Genomic DNA, 15,969 nt, shown 5'->3' on the forward strand with positions numbered 1-15,969 from the left:
TTGCTGTGATTTATGTCATAGAGTGTTCTGCCTATGTTTTCCTCTAAGAGTTTTATAGTGTTTGGCATTACATTTAGGTCTTTAATCCATTTTGAGTTTATTTTTGTGTATGGTGTTAAGGAGTGTTCTAATTTCATTCTTCTACAAGTAGCTGTCTAGTTTTCCGAGCACCACTTATTGAAGAAGCTGTCTTTTCTCCATTGTATACTCTTGCCTCCTTTATCAAAGATAAGGTGATCATATGTGCGTGGGTTTATCTCTGGGCTTTCTATCCTGTTCCATTGATCTATATTTCTGTTTTTGTGGCAGTACCATACTATCTTGATTACTGTAGCTTTATAGTATAGTCTGAGGGCAGGAAACCTGATTCCTCCAGCTCCTTTTTTCTTTCTCAAGATTGCTTTGGCTATTCATGGTCTTTTGTGTTTCCATACAAATTGTGAAATTTTTTGTTCTAATTCTGTGAAAAATGCCATTACAAGTGGTTTTTTAGTCTAAGTATGTCCCATATATTGCATGGGGCATAATTATGATTATTCATTGTTTATCTGAAATTCAAATTTAACTGGGCATCCTATATTGTTATTTGCTGAATCTGGCAACTCTACCTATTAACGGCTGGGATTCCAGGGCCCTTCCTTCAACATGGGTCTTCTGAAAGGATTGGCAGTGGTTTCTATCCCTCCCCCTCTCGCCCCTCTCTCCCTCTCTCCCCCTCTCTGCACCTCCCTCCTCCCTCTACCCTCCCTTCTCTACCTCTCTCTCTAACTCTCTTTCTCTCTATCTCTCTCTTCAAAAACAGAAGTTTTAGAGTCAGACACACCTGGAAGCAATCCTGTTTTAAAATTTATGGACTGCATGATCCTGGTCAAGTGACTTTACCTCTGAGCTTCAAGTCCCTCAAGTAAGATGGGGATGATAGTAGGGCCTCATGAAGCCAAGATTAAATGAACTAATTTATGGAAAGGAACAAGTACAGCATCTAACATCATAAAACTGGCAAACAGCTTTTGAGCTGTCAGTGCTCCTTTCAAGCTCTGGTATTGATGTGGACAGGTGCTGTCTATTTCCATCCCCACTCTGACCCAAGGGCACACCCTGGCACCTCTTCCAATGAAGAAGAATCCTCTCACACAACAACATTTGTGAGCAAAGGAGACTTTCCTTAGGAGAACCTGAGGTGGGAAATTAAACCAGGCCAAATCTGGCCCAACATCTGCTTTTGCACAGTGGTTGAGCTAAGGATGGTTGAAAAATAAATCAAAAGAATAATATTTTGTGACACATGAAAATTGCATGAGTGAAAACTTACATCCACACAAACACCTACACACAGATACTTATAGCAACTTTATTCATAATTGCCAAAACTTGGAAGCAACCAAGATGTTCTTTATTAGGTAAATGGAGAAATAAACTGTGGTACGTCCAGCCAATGGAATATTATTCAGTGCTAAAAAGAAATGCACTTTCAAGCCATGGAAAGAAGTGGGGGAAACTTAAATCATGTTACCAAGTGAAAGAAGCCCATCTAAAAAGGCTACATACTGTATGATTCCAACTATATGAAATTCTGGAAAAGATAAACCTATGGAAACAATACAGAGATTAGGGATGACCAGGGGTGGGGGCAGGGGGTAGGATGAGCACAGAGGCAGTGCTCAGAGGACATTTAGGGCAGTGAAATTATTGTGTATAATACTATAATGGTGAATGCATGTCATTATACATTTGTCCAAACCCGTAGAATGTCCAGCACCAAGAGTGAACCCTAATGTAAACTATGGACTTTGGGTGATTATGATGCGTCATTGTAGGTTCATCAATTGGTCACAAAGTGGTAACAAAGGTACCACTCTGGTGGGGAATGTTGGTGGTTGGGGAGGTTTGGTATATGTGCAGGGGATAACTCTCTGTACCTTCCCCGCAATTTTGCCATGAACCTTAAACTGCTCTAAGAAAATAACATCTTAATTTAAAAAAATTATATGAGTGAACAAATTTTAAATTGGTGCACAGCCACACTCACACTGTCTACGGCTGCTTTCCCTCTGCAATGGTAGAGTTAAATTGTTGCAAGAGACTGTATGACCTAAAATAATCTGTAGTCCTTATAGAAAAAGATTGCTGACCCCTGCTCAAGGAGCTCGAGAAATGAACAATGGCTCACCCTCAGAGCAGGGTACCATATAGCTGTCACACGGGCACCCACAAGGGTAAATCTCAGAATATAATGTTGAGTGGGGAAAAAAGGAATTTTCAAAAGGATCCACAAAATATGGTACCCATCATGTAAAATTTTAAGCAACATGTATTACTATCACATATATTTTTTATAAGTACATACATAAGTAGTAAAAGTTTTAAAAATGCACTGAAATAATAAATACCAACTTCAAGACACTGGTTACCTTTGGAGAGAGAAGAAGAGGAAGTAATGAGAGAAGAGTTTTAACTAATTGTTAACGTTTCAGTTCTTTTTAAAAAGGATGACATGAAGTAAATATGATACAATGTTCGTGTCTTTAATGTTAGTGATGAATACTTGGGTAAATGTTATATATATATATGTGAAGATGATATGTAAGTGCCTTTATGTATTTCTCTGAAATGTTTCCTAAGTAAACCAAGCCATTTTGGGAAAAGAAAAGAGAGATTAAATAACTCACTCAAGGTCATCCAGCTGGGAAGAGGCAGATTTGAAGAACCTGGATTTTTTTTTTTAATTTTAGTATTTTAATGACCTCATTTCCACTTCCATCATGGTTGGGAACATTATGCCAAAGTCCATTCTCTCTCTCTCTTAATTGAAATACAATTCTCAAACCATAAAATTCACTCTTTAGAGCATAAAATTCAATGGTTTTTAGTATATTTACAAAATTATGCAACTCTCACCACTATTTAATTCCATAACATTCCATCACCTCAAAAGGAAACCCCATACTCAGCAGTCACTTCCATTCCACCCTACCCCCAGCCCTTGAAAACTAATAGTTTACTTCCTTTCCTATAGATTTGACTAACCTGGAAATTTCATTTAAATGCAATACTGTTTATGGCCTTTTAAAAGAATGCTTTCTTTCATTTATCTCAGTTCTTCATTTATGTTGTAGCATGTATAAACACTTCATTACTTTTTTTTTTTTTTCTTTTTGCGGTATGCGGGCCTCTCACTGTTGTGGCCTCTCCCGTTGCGGAGCACAGGCTCCGGATGCGCAGGCCCAGCGGCCATGGCTCACGGGCCCAGCCGCTCCGCGGCATATGGGATCCTCCCAGACCGGGGCACGAACCCGTATCCCCTGCATCGGCAGGCGGACTCTCAACCACTGCGCCACCAGGGAGGCCCCACTTCATTACTTTTTAATGGATGAATACTATTCCATTGTATGGATATACCATACCATAATTAGCTATCTGTCAGTTGATGGACTCTTGGGTTGTTTTTGCCTTTTGGCTACTATAAATAACGCTGCTATGAACATTTGTGTGCAAGTGTTTGTGTGAACATATTTTCAATTATCTTGGGTATATACCTAGGAATGGAATTGCTGGGTTTGACTTTTTGAGGAATTGCCCAACTATTTTCTGAAGAGTCTGTACCATTTTACATTCCCATCAGCAGTGTGAGGGTTCTGATTCTCCACATCTTTGTTAACACTTGCTATTGTTTTTTAAAAAATTATTGTTATAACCATTCTATTTGGTGTTAAGTAGTATCTCATTGTGGTTTTGTTTTTAATTTCCCTCATGGCAAGTAATGATGTTAGGTATCTTTTCATGTGCTTATTGGTCATTTGTATATCTTCTTTGGAGGAATCTTTGTTCAAAACCTTTGCCCATTTTAAAATTGAATTGTTTGTCTTTAATTGTTGAGTTCTAGGAGCATTTTATATATTCTGGACACTAGATCCTTATCAGATATACGATGTGTGATTATTTTCTCCCATTCTCTGGGTTGTCTTCTCACTTTCTTGACAGTGCCCTTTCAATGCACAAATCTTTTTAATTTTGATGAAGTCAATTTATGTATTTTTTTCTTTGTGTCTTGTGCTTTGATGTCATATCTTAGAAACCATTGCCTAGTTCAAGGTCACAAAGATCAACAGCTATGTTCTCTTCTAAGAATTTTATAGTTCTAGCTCTTACATTTAGGTCTTACATTGCGATCCATTTGAAGTTAATTTTTGTATATGTTGTGAAATAGGGGTCCAAATTCATCCTTTTCTACGTGGATAACAGTTGTCCCCAGCACCACTTGTTGACAACATTTGTCTTCCCTCATTGAACTGTCTTGGCACCCTTGTCAAAATCAGTTGATCATAAATGTATGAGTTTATTTCTGGATTCTCTATTCCATCAATCTGTGTTTATCCTTATGTCAATAACACACAGTCTTGATTACTGTAGTCTTGTAGTAAGTTTTAAAACCAAGAAGTGAGACCGTCAGCTTTTGAAGAACATGGATTTGAACTCAGTCCGTCTGACCCCAGAGATAAACTCTTAACCACATACTCTGCATCTCCCCTAACTTACTGGTGTAAATGTTTAGTGAAAGGTCTTTCTCGTTCTGCCTCCCCTAAGAATTTATAAATAAGAGTAGAGGTAAGCCCCTTACCACCACCAGTGGCATCAAACAGTTTGGCTTAGTCACTGTAGTGGGCTCCTGGGTCCTGTCCATTCCTGTGCAGGAGAGGACCCCAGCCTGCCCCTGAGAATTTGATGACACCCATGGGGTCCATCAGGAAGCAGTTCAGGATGCCCGGCAAAAGGAATATGACGAGATGCCTCGATGTAGGCTTGGTATCCTAACAGGCCTGCTAGAGACAGTGGCCTAGGGTCATGTGGAAGGCATGGGCTCCATGTGAATCCTTTCAGACTTTGTGGGGCCAACAAAGAAGATTCCAGAAATTTTGTCCTCTGAGTCCTTGTTGAAAAAGAATATTCTCCCCCTCCTTTTCCCCCCCTTAGAATGACACCTACTAAACATCCCTAGCATCCTTTCCATCTCAGAATGGGGAAGTGGGGAATCAGATGGGAAGGGTCTTATGCAGGTGCAAGTGGACCTTGAGTGTGATGTATACTTCCCATCGCACCCAGCTGTCCAGGCCATGGCAGCGAGGCCCAGGGCACAAGGGAGTCAGGGTTCCTGCTCCTGTGCCCTCACTCTCCCCAAATCCTATGTTCCTCTCACCTCCAGAAATGCCTTGTCTTTTGTCTGTTCTGTCTGGCCTATCCATCCATAAGGCTCATTTTAAATCCCACCTCTTCCAGGAAGTCTGCCCAAATCCCCAGCCCACTGAGGCCTCTCACCTCAGAACTGCTCCAGTATTTGTTATCTAGAGCTCTCATGGGTTCCTGAGATGTTGCTTTGTTTGTTACTCTTTCACATCTGATGGTTTGATTTGTGAGTGATTTGAGCTCAGGGTCTGTGCCTCATTTGTAGTCTCCCATGATCCCTAGCACAATGGCAGGCACACAGGAAGCATCTACTGTGTTGGTGAATAAATCAGTGAATGAATAAACAAATGAAGCATATCTGAAGAAGCTCCTGGAATTCTGTTCTTAAAGAAGGAGAGAGTCCCAAACTAGGTCAGGGGAAAGCCAGCCCTGTCTCTCCACCCTAGTCTGGCTTTGGGGAGACCTCAGACACCCTCAGCATGGCGGGGGAGCGGCGTGCCTGCTCCCCAGCCTTAGAGAGCAGGGAAGAGAGAGGGAGATGCAGGGCCCAGACCAGATGCCGATGGGGTGGATGCTGGGGTCCCTGAGGGGGGGACCTTGGCATTGGCCTCCCTCATTATATTTTTGTTTATTTTTCTGTTGGTGCCCAATTACCTCAGACAGTGCCCCACGTTGGCTAAGAAACGTGAAAACAGCTAAAGACGAAATAAAGCAAAAGTGAAAAACAAGGAAAAGAGGGTAAACAAAGAGAGAATTCACCTTTCATTCGCCTGCAAAGTCCTCGGTTGGGGAATGAAGTTAAGACACAAAAGCTCTGCAACAACAACATTGTGGGGGAAGGCACAAGAGGGAAGCCGAACAGCCATTAAAGCAATTAAGAAAAGATTAAGGTCGCTTGTGGTGGAGAGAGAGAGAGAGACCCGTTAATCAATAGGCCAGAAATCACAGCAGGCTACAAAATTATAAGACCAGGCAAACTGGAGAACACACAGGCTTACCTCAACCAAGATGTCTGAGTAACTCAAAAGCAGAAACATTATATTCATTTCTTAGGCTTGGGGAAAAAATGCTTTTTAGGGGAACCCTTTCCTTTTAATCAGCTAATGGGGCATCCTGAGGTGGGGGTGAGATCCACCTTGATTTCAACGCAAATTCTAAAGCATCATGGTCTAAAGAAGAGTTCGTAATAATGCATGATACCAATGTGACTGGGTTGGAGGCAACATCATAGCAGAAACCTATGCGATAATATTAGAAAGGATCTTAAAACTACCTGGGGGGGTATATTATTGTTCTCAAATATGTGCTGCCCCTTCCTAGGAGGACCTGCATCCCTTCCCCATTGGCAGTGAGCTTAGCTGTATGACTTGCTTTGGCCAGTGATATATATGTCACTTCCCCACAGAAGTTTTAACAGCCAGCACACTGTTTGCCCTGGGCTTTTTCCCCTTTGCAACAACAAACCCAAAATGTTCTAGACGGAGTCTGTTTCCTCATTTCTGCATCCCAAAGTGAAGCCAGGGTTGGGCAAAGACTCAGCTGACTGGCAGACGACATATATTGTGAGCAAGAAATAAACTTTATTGTTTGACACTACTGAGAAATGGGGGGGGGTGTTTGTTACAAAGCCTATCCTGACTGATACATTTCCTTGCAGCATGTCACTGATGCATGGAACCTTCAGTGGCTCCCTATTTCTTACAGGATAAATCTCAAACTTTTGGTCCTGACATCGAGACCTTCCCTTGCCCCCACTCATCAGAGTGTTCACCGTTCCCTACATGTACCCCACAGTCTGGCCTGACTTCTTTTCTCACTCTGCCCCAAATACCTTCTTGGGCAAGTTTTGCTGAAGAAGGTCTCCTGGGTTAAGGGATCTGAGTTACTCAGGCCTTTGATCCTGCCCTCTCTGCTACGTCCTCTGTGAAACCATTTCTAATCACGCCAGCTCAAAAGCCATCTCTGGACTGACCACTCTAGTTCATGATCGTATCACTCAAACAACATTTATTTTGATTTAACAAATATTGAAACATATGTAGTGCTTGCTGAGTGACAGGTACTGTATTTGTAGCTTTATGTAAATTAGCATATTTAATTCTCACATGACCCTATTATTCCCATTTTACAGATGAGGAAATCAGGGCAAAAAGAAGTTAAATAGATTCATAGAGCTAGCAAGTGTCGGGTGAGGATTTAAACCCAGGGCACTTGGGCTCCCTGCTCTTAAGCTCTGCAGCATGCCCCGCATGCTCCTGCACTATCTTGCATGTGGCCTGGGTTACCTCCCCAACAAGATGGTAGGGCTCTGGAAGTCAGGGAACATTTCTAGATCTCTTATCTTCCCTGGCATTGAGCCCCAGAGCTGGCCTGCTAGCTCCCTGCCAGGATCTGTTAGTTGATTAAAAATTTAATGGGTCACTTCATTTCATCCATTTCTTTGCCTCCAGATAGAATAGAAGTGAAGCCATCTCAGAGAAGGTGCCTTCTCTAGAAGGGCCATAACACTGTAGGGGAGGTGTCCTGATGTCTGGCTCAAGTCTCTCCTGCTGCAACATTATCTTGTTTTCCTTTGTTTCAAGCTTTATACCAGGATGAGCAGCTCTTAGAGTAATAACTATTATTTTATTAATCATTATTTAGATCATTACTTTATTAATTCCGTCCTTATTTGAACTCTGCCTTGTTCCCCCCAAAATATATGGTGGCTAATAAGGAACCATAAAATACAACAGAGTACACATAAAGAGCGAGAAAGGATGACCAAAATACACCGTTGAATAAAGAGAAAGCACATTGCAGGACAGTGCGTACTTTGTGAACCATTTATAGAATTCACACAAAAAATTAATCTACTCACATATTTCTATAATTTCTTTAATTTATTAAGATTAAAAAAGAGGGCTTCCCTGGTGGCGCAGTGGTTGAGAGTCCGCCTGCCGATGCAGGGGACACAGGTTCGGGCCCCGGTCCGGGAAGATCCCACATGCCGCGGAGTGGCTGGGCCCGTGAGCCATGGCCACTGAGCCTGCGCGTCCGGAGCCTGTGCTCCGCAACGGGAGAGGCCACAGCAGTGAGAGGCCCACATACCGCAAAAAAAAAAAAAAAAAAAAGATTAAAAAAGAAAGGTCTGAACTAAAGATAGTGGATACTGCTAGGGTTGGGGGGTAGGAAATAGTCCTAGAGAAGGATGGTGGGCATTTCCACTTTCTGTGTAATGTTTTATTGACTTGAAGCAAATATAACAGAATATTAACAGTTGTTAGTTTTGTATGGCAGGTACCATATATAATATTATTTTATGTGCTTTAATTTTGGAAGAATATCTCAAAGTTGTATTTATATGCTCTATGAGCCACTAATTGATCTCTAAGCTCTCTAAAGGGCAATATAAAGAAAGGAGCCAGGTCACTTCTACCATTCATGAGTGTCCCCAAGTGAAAACATATCCAGGTTTTGGAGGAGTCCAGAACCTGGTACTGAGAACCCCAGAAGCTGTGCTGGTTCCAGAGTGTCTGGGGGAGGGTGGTCACAGCAGGGGGTTGGGAGTCTGAGAGCATGTGTGTGTGTGTGTGTGTGTGTGTGAGAGAGAGAGAGAGAGAGAGAGAGAGAGAGAGAGAGAGAAAGAGAAAGAAATTGGAGGAGGGATCTATTTGTTACAAATCTGCATGGGTGTAGCTCTTCGCCTAAATTGTCTGTTCGAATGACTCAGGTGGGGACCACCCTCAGCCCTGCTGCTGGGGGAGGTCAGGGACAGCCTCCTCATGATGGCCTTGCCACCGACCAGTGATTCAGTTTTTTAAATGGCATCACAGCAAGGCCCAGTTCATAAAGCAATTCTTCAAGGAGTCCCACTTCTGTCGGGCAGGCCCCAGCTCTCTGCTCACCTGGCCTGGGGTTTTCAAGCCCCTGGAACAGTAAAGGAGCCATATGTCCTTAAAGCAAAGAAATGCAAACTACTCCTGCCCTTGGCCAAGTCTGCAACCATCACAGGGAGGAGGTGAGGTGGGCATGGTGCTGCCCGAAGGTACCTGGGAGGGTCACCAATGTCTTCTTCCCCTTGGGAGGGAACAGCAGCCAGCTGGGAACAGAGGAGACTGGGGACTCACCTCTCTACATGGCCAGCCCTACTCCTCTGGAGGTGAGCCCATGGAGACTCACTTTCCTGCCAGGTTTTTCCTCAGAAAGCATTTGAAATTAGCTCCAGCACCCAAACGCACAGTGATGCAGGCACCCAGGATCAGCTCCAGGTGAGGCCCAGTAGTCTAGCCTGAAAAACATGGAAGGCAGGTGTAACCAAATATCCAGCTCCCACCCACCCTGTCAAAAAAGAATTCAAGAATGTTAGCCCAGACGGGCCGCACTTCCTGGTGTGTCCCCTGGATGCCCTGCTTGGGAAACGAACCCCCTGTAATCTCATGAAGTGTGAAAGCTGACATTTTCCAATCAGTTAATGTGGCTTTCAAAAGAGTCGCTCTTTCCCTTCCTTAGGGTGATAATTAGCAAAGAGAACCAACTGCCTGTTCAGAACACTTAGTCCCTAAACAGCCATACTTCAAAGCCAAGGTTTTGGAGCCAGAATCCAGTCCCGCAACTTGGTAGGAGGCACATTCCTTCAGCTTGCTAAGCTTCAGCTTCCTCATCTGTAAAGTGGAAATAATCTTAATAATGTACTTGCCTGGGTTGCTGTGGGGGAAATGCCCATTTGCTAATCATAAACATTAGTACTATTATTATTTATGTGGGTGATGGTAGCATTTCTACCCATAAGTTCTTCCCCCTGCCTTCTGTCCTCCAGACAGATCTTAATTCCTCTGTGACTTGACCCTCCAGTGCTCCAACTGCTTTAATTGATTTGATACCGAGCAGTGAGCTGTTTCACCTCTTTGGAGCAATGCAAGCTTCAATCTGGTCCTTGAGACAGTTTCCTGGGTCAGTCGATTTGGGGGGTTCTGAGGTGTGTATCACTGAGTGACAGGACCCTCAGTTCTGTAGCTGCCTTCTGGAAAGGGCGTCTCCTTCTCCCTCTCTCTCCCCACTCCCCCTGCCATCTCCAGGGGAGAGTGAATATTGGGAGTCAGCTCATCCTGAAGGAAGGGGCTTGAGAAACTTTCTCTTAGCTCTTGCTTTGGGACAAGGGTCTGTGAGCCGAGAAGGGCTGGTGGTTGGATTGGTCAAGTTCTGTGGAACAAGACAAGTAATTTCTGAGGTGATAAGAGAGACTCATGGGCCTTTACAAAGAGGGAAAAGAAAAGGCCTACTGGCCATTGCGGGGAAGAGTGCCCAGGGACCCTCACTAAGCCCCTGACTCACGGTAGGGCTGTCCTCATTAGCATGCCGGCACTCAGGGCCCCTGGGAGCCACACTTGATGGATTATCCGGAGCTAAAGAGTAATCCCAAAATCCATGGTCACAGGCTCCAGGAATAAAAGAGAGCTGGGAATTGGGTGGGTAGGGGGAAGGGGTGCTGACTACCAGACAAGCAAATAATATTCCTATTCTAGCACAAAGATTCTCAAACTGTTTTTGTTTAAGGACCCCTTTTCACTCTTAAAAATTATTGAGGACCCCAAAGAACTTTTTATTTATGTGGGTTATAGCTGATATTTTGATTATATTGATATTTACTGTGTTAGAAATTAAAACTGAGAAATGTTTAAAATGTTTATTCATGTATTTTTAAAATCACCATACTAAGCCCATTACATGTTAGCATACATGGCATGTTTTTATGAGAAATAGCTATATTTTCCAATCAATGAGAAGAGTGGCATTGTTTTGCATTTTTGCAAATCCTTTTAAGTGTCTGGCTTAATAGAAGACAGCTGGATTCTTGTCTCTGCTTCTGTATTCAGTCTTTTGTGATATAAGACATTATGGAGCTTCTGGAAAACACCAATGTGCACTGTTGAGAGAATGAGAGTGAAAAAGGCAAATCATATCTTAGTATTATTTTGAAAATAATTTTGACCCAGGGGTCTCCAAACCATACTTTGAGAACTATTGTTCTAGTCAACAATGGAAATAACCCTTCTAAGTTTCCAGATGCGTCTTTTAATTTTGTAGCTTCTCCCCTCTTTACTCTCTACCTAACCCTGGTCTGTATCTTAGCCTTTTCACAGAATAAAAACCCTACCAATGTGCCAGGCACTGTGCTAAATGTTATAGAGACACAAAGAAGAAAGAGCCAAACGCTGGGGCTGGAGTTCAGCTCTGTGTCACCCTAGGCTCAGAGGATGTGGTGCTCAGCCTACAAGTGAAGGAGAAACCTTGGCTCCTTCCAGGGTGGACCAGAGGGAGACACACACAACACGGTTAAAGAGCCCATCAGTGCTGCCGGTGATGTGCTGTGTGTGCTGAAGCAATCAGAGAAGCCTTCATGGAGGAGGTGGGATTAAGAGAGGCTAATATGAGGGACTTCCCTGACGGCACAGTGGTTAAGAATCCGCCTGCCAATGCAGGGGACACGGGTTCGATCCCTGGTCAGGGAAGATCCCGCATGCTGCGGAGCAACTAAGCCCGTGGGCCGCAACTACTGAGCCTGAGCTCTAGAGCCCGCAAGCCACAACCACCGAGCCCACGTGCCCCAACTACTGAAGCCAGTGTGCCTAGAGCCCGTGCTCCACAACAAGAGAAGCCACCCCATGCACCACAACCAAGAGTAGCCCCCACTCGCTGCAACTAGAGAAAGCCATCCGTGTGCAACAATGAAGACCCAATGCAGCCAAAAAAAAAAAAAAAAAGTCTAATACGATCTTCCTGGCACCTTAGAGCCTGAGAGAAGGGCAGGGCTGAGTGGTAGTGAACTTGAGAGAGATAAAGGAGACTAGCCTGATGGATAAGGGTGCTAGGAGAGAAAGCATAGCTTATGGCAAAGGGATCAAGAAGCTGCAGGTCAAAAGCAGGGCTCCTGCATGCAGGGCCCTGCATGAGCCTGGCCACTTTCTCCAGGGTGCAGACTGTGAGCTATTGTGGATCGGCGGAGCCTCACTGGGACTTCCTGTAACAGCTCCCCAGATGCTGTCCTGCCATTAAAATCTGGGCTGTGAGGACTCTCAGGACCCCACCATGAGGTTGGGTCCCTCAGCCCTGGCTTCTGGAGGCCACATGCCCTCAGGGGCCCACTTGGGGCTTTCTCACCTTCCTCTTTGACACAGTTAGCTAAGTCCCTGGCTAGTACCAGCCTCCTGGTTTCTGCATTTAAGGCCAGCATTCTTTCCATTGCACTCCTCACTTCCCTGGATAGCTATGGAAATAGAGAGAAAAGAAAGAAAGAGAGAAAGAGAAAGAAAGAAAAAGAGAGAGGGAGGGAGGGAAGGAGGAAGAAAAAAGAAAGGAAGGAAGGAAGAAAGCAGAAAGGAGGGAGGGAAGGAGGAAGGAAGGAAAGGGGGAAGGAAGGAAGGGAGGGAGGGAGGAAGAAAGAAAAGGGGAGAGAGAGGGAAGGAGGAAGGCAAGAAGGAAGGAAGGCAAGGAAAAGAAATGATGCAGTTAGACAAGAATAATCTTTTTTTTTATTAGTTTCTGCTTTATAACAAAGTGAATCAGTCATACATATACATCTGTTCCCACATCCCTTCCCTCTTGCGTCTCCCTCCCTCCCACCCTCCATATCCCACCCCTCTAGGTGGTCACAAAGCACTGAGCTGGTCTCCCTGTGCTATGCGGCTGCTTCCCACTATCTATCTACCTTACGTTTGGTAGTGTATATATGTCCATGCCACTCTCTCACTTTGTCCCAGCTTACCCTTCCCCCTCCCCATATCCTCAAGTCCATTCTCTAGTAGGTCTGTGTCTTTATTCCTGTTTTACCCCTAGGTTCTTCATGACATTTTTTTCCCTTAAATTCCATATATATGTGTTAGCATACGGTATTTGGACAAGAATAATCTTTAAGTCCTTTCTGGCTCCGGAGTTTGGCAAATCTTGTTTAAAATGTGCTAAATGCCTGCCCAGTACTCTGGCAAAACTCTTGTTCATCACGTCCTAGTGAAGTGTGTGTAGACAAGGCAGCTCCCTCAGTGGACCTTCCCCTGCATCATCCTCCAGAAGAGTGAGACCCCAGAGATGCAGCTAATGCTATAGCATTTTTTGAAGACGCGGCTGGGAAAAGCTTGAACACTTCTCTATAATGACACAAGAACCAGAAAACGAGAAGCTTCCTTACCCTGGTAAGACTGTAAACCTCTCCCTCATTGTCCTTTCTCTTTCTGCTGCTTCATCCTCGCGTCCCCAAGAGTCAGGCATGACCCCCGGCTGGAGAGAAGGACCCATATTGCCCTCTTCATATCTGCTGGTACGAGGCCCAGGGCCACCTATTATCAAATGAGTAGTCAGTGGTACATATAGGAGTACAATAATGTAGTACAGGGAAGAGTGATGGGATCAGGCAAGTACTGGGATGTGGAGGATTAATGAATTCGGGACCAAACTGGAGTGGATGGAGAGCCTCAAGAAGGCCGGAATGAAGCTAATTGAAGATCTGCTTCCCATAAATCAACTGCCTGCCCCTGGAGACTCAAGTCTGTGTGGACCATAATATGCAGATTGGTGGGAGAGCCATACTCCTCACAGGCTGCGAGAGCCCCTGTTTTGTGGAGCAAGGTAAGACAGAGCAGCTCAAAGGAGAAATAGAGCAATGGAACAGTGGGGGCCATTTGCTTTCTACCTTGTTTCTCTTTCTCCAGGTTCTGTGGTCTCTGATTAGCTCTGTGACTTGCTGGGTGATTTAACAGATCTCCTTTTTTGTGGTACGCTGGCCTCTCACTGTTGTGGCCTCTCCCGTTGCGGAGCACAGGCTCCGGACGCGCAGGCTCAGCGGCCATGGCTCACGGGCCCAGCCGCTCTGTGGCATGTGGGATCTTCCCGGACCGGGGCACGAACCCGTGTCCCCTGCATCGGCAGGCAAACTCTCAACCACTGCGCCACCAGGGAAGCCCCACAATATATTTTTAGATGTTAAGTGGCAGGTTACAAAAGAGCATTGCATACTATGATTCCATTTTTCTTTCTTTCTTTTTTTGGTAAATAATTATCACATATATGAATGACAAAGGTCTAAAAGGATATATATCAAAATGTTGACAGTGGTCATCCAGCAAGAGGGGTCTCAGGTGGTTCTTTTCTTTTTCCTTAATTGAACTTTTTAAATTTTGTATAATGAGTATATACTTGAGCAAATTTTTTAAAGGCTAAGGTGGAGGAAACTGGGTTTGTGGCTGAGGGTGAGCCAAGTATGGTTCTATTACCAGTCAGGTTCTAGCTTGCCTGTTTCTGATTGTCAAATGCAGCAAAGCAGGACAGACTCCACTTTCCAGAAAGATCTTCAGGAGACAAAATCTCCTAACACAGCACAGGCAGCTCCAGGAGAGGGTCGAGCCCAACTCGAGAAAGCCTTCAGGGTATATTCAGGGTCTCAGAGCCCCCCTACTCTTCCTCCTAGAGAGAGAAAAAGCCCACCAGGGCAGGGGTCCTGAAATCACTTGCCCCACTGCCTTCAGGGGAAGCCCTCCCAGCTTCTCATCATGCTACCCAGGTAATGGGTAGGAGGCATGTGAGAACAGCAGGTGGTAAAAGAGAATAAATTGCATAACCTGAATTTGTCTGATGTTCCAGTAGAGAAAATCTTCTGATGAAGATTTTCATCAGAAGCATTAAAAAAAAGTTTCTGAATACAAAAAAAAAAAAGAACAACAAACCCACATTTTTCTCCCCCCGTGTCTCTTAACTTTTTCATTCCTCCATCAAGGAGTAAGGAAGACAGACATCTCTAAGGCATCCCACCTTTTTACTTGTGTTAATTTAGGTAGCATGTGGGATAAAATCATTGGTGAAACAAATTAATAGTTACCTCCCACATACATTGCACATTCAGGTCTGTGTCTCCTAAGCATATTGCAGTAGATACCTCCTCCCTCTCTGAGATTCTTTCCCCCCACCCCAATTTTATTGAGATATAACCCTGTATTAGTTTTAGGTGTATGACATAATGATTATATATATATACTGAAATGATCACCACAGTAGTTTAGTTAACATCCATCACCTCACATAGGTACACATTTTTTTTGTGTGTGTGATGAGACCTTTTAAGGTCCACTCTCCACAAATAAGTGAGGTCCTACGGTATTTGTCTTTTTCTGTCTGACCCTCTCTGAGATTCTGATGGATTAAGCAGCAGCTCAAGAATCAGCAGCCAAGTGTGAAACAAAATACAGCTTTAAGAGTGTCTGAGGCAATATTCGATACCCCCCCAGTAGGGCTCTGATAACAGCAGGGCTGGAGAACTGGTTTAGGCTTCAGATCAAAGTGGCAACTGCTTTTCCTTTTCTCCCAGAACCTAAGAGTGCAGTGCTAGGAAAGGTCAATTGGAAGCACATTTGTAGAGAAAAAAGAGCAAGACTAAATAGTTAATGTGCCAGGGCTGCTAATGCCCAAGTGATAAGCTGACTGGGTATCCCAGACCCCACGGCCACGCTGATGTGAAGCAGGAAGTAAAAGAGGAAGTGGGCAGGTGTCCGTGAGCCTTTCATGTACGGTGACTGCCAGGCTCTAAGAGCTTCCCCTCCTCCTGTGGGGAGAGAACCTGTACAGTGAGCACGAAGTTCCCCCACACCCTCTGGGTGGGAAGAGAGCTCGGAGGTGTTCTGTGCCTGCTGCAGACAGAGGCAGAGGCGTGGAGGGCAGAGGGGAGAAGTTTGCTCTCTTGCCAGCAGGGCCGCACCTGAAAGGGCTGAAGCTTGCCTTGAGACGTGACCTCATTCAGCCCCACCTTGGGTCCAGACCGTCCCT

The sequence above is a fragment of the Mesoplodon mirus genome (assembly GCF_964341445.2).
Source record: "Mesoplodon mirus genome assembly, chromosome: 14".
In the NCBI taxonomy this organism is placed as follows: Eukaryota; Metazoa; Chordata; class Mammalia; order Artiodactyla; family Ziphiidae; genus Mesoplodon; species Mesoplodon mirus.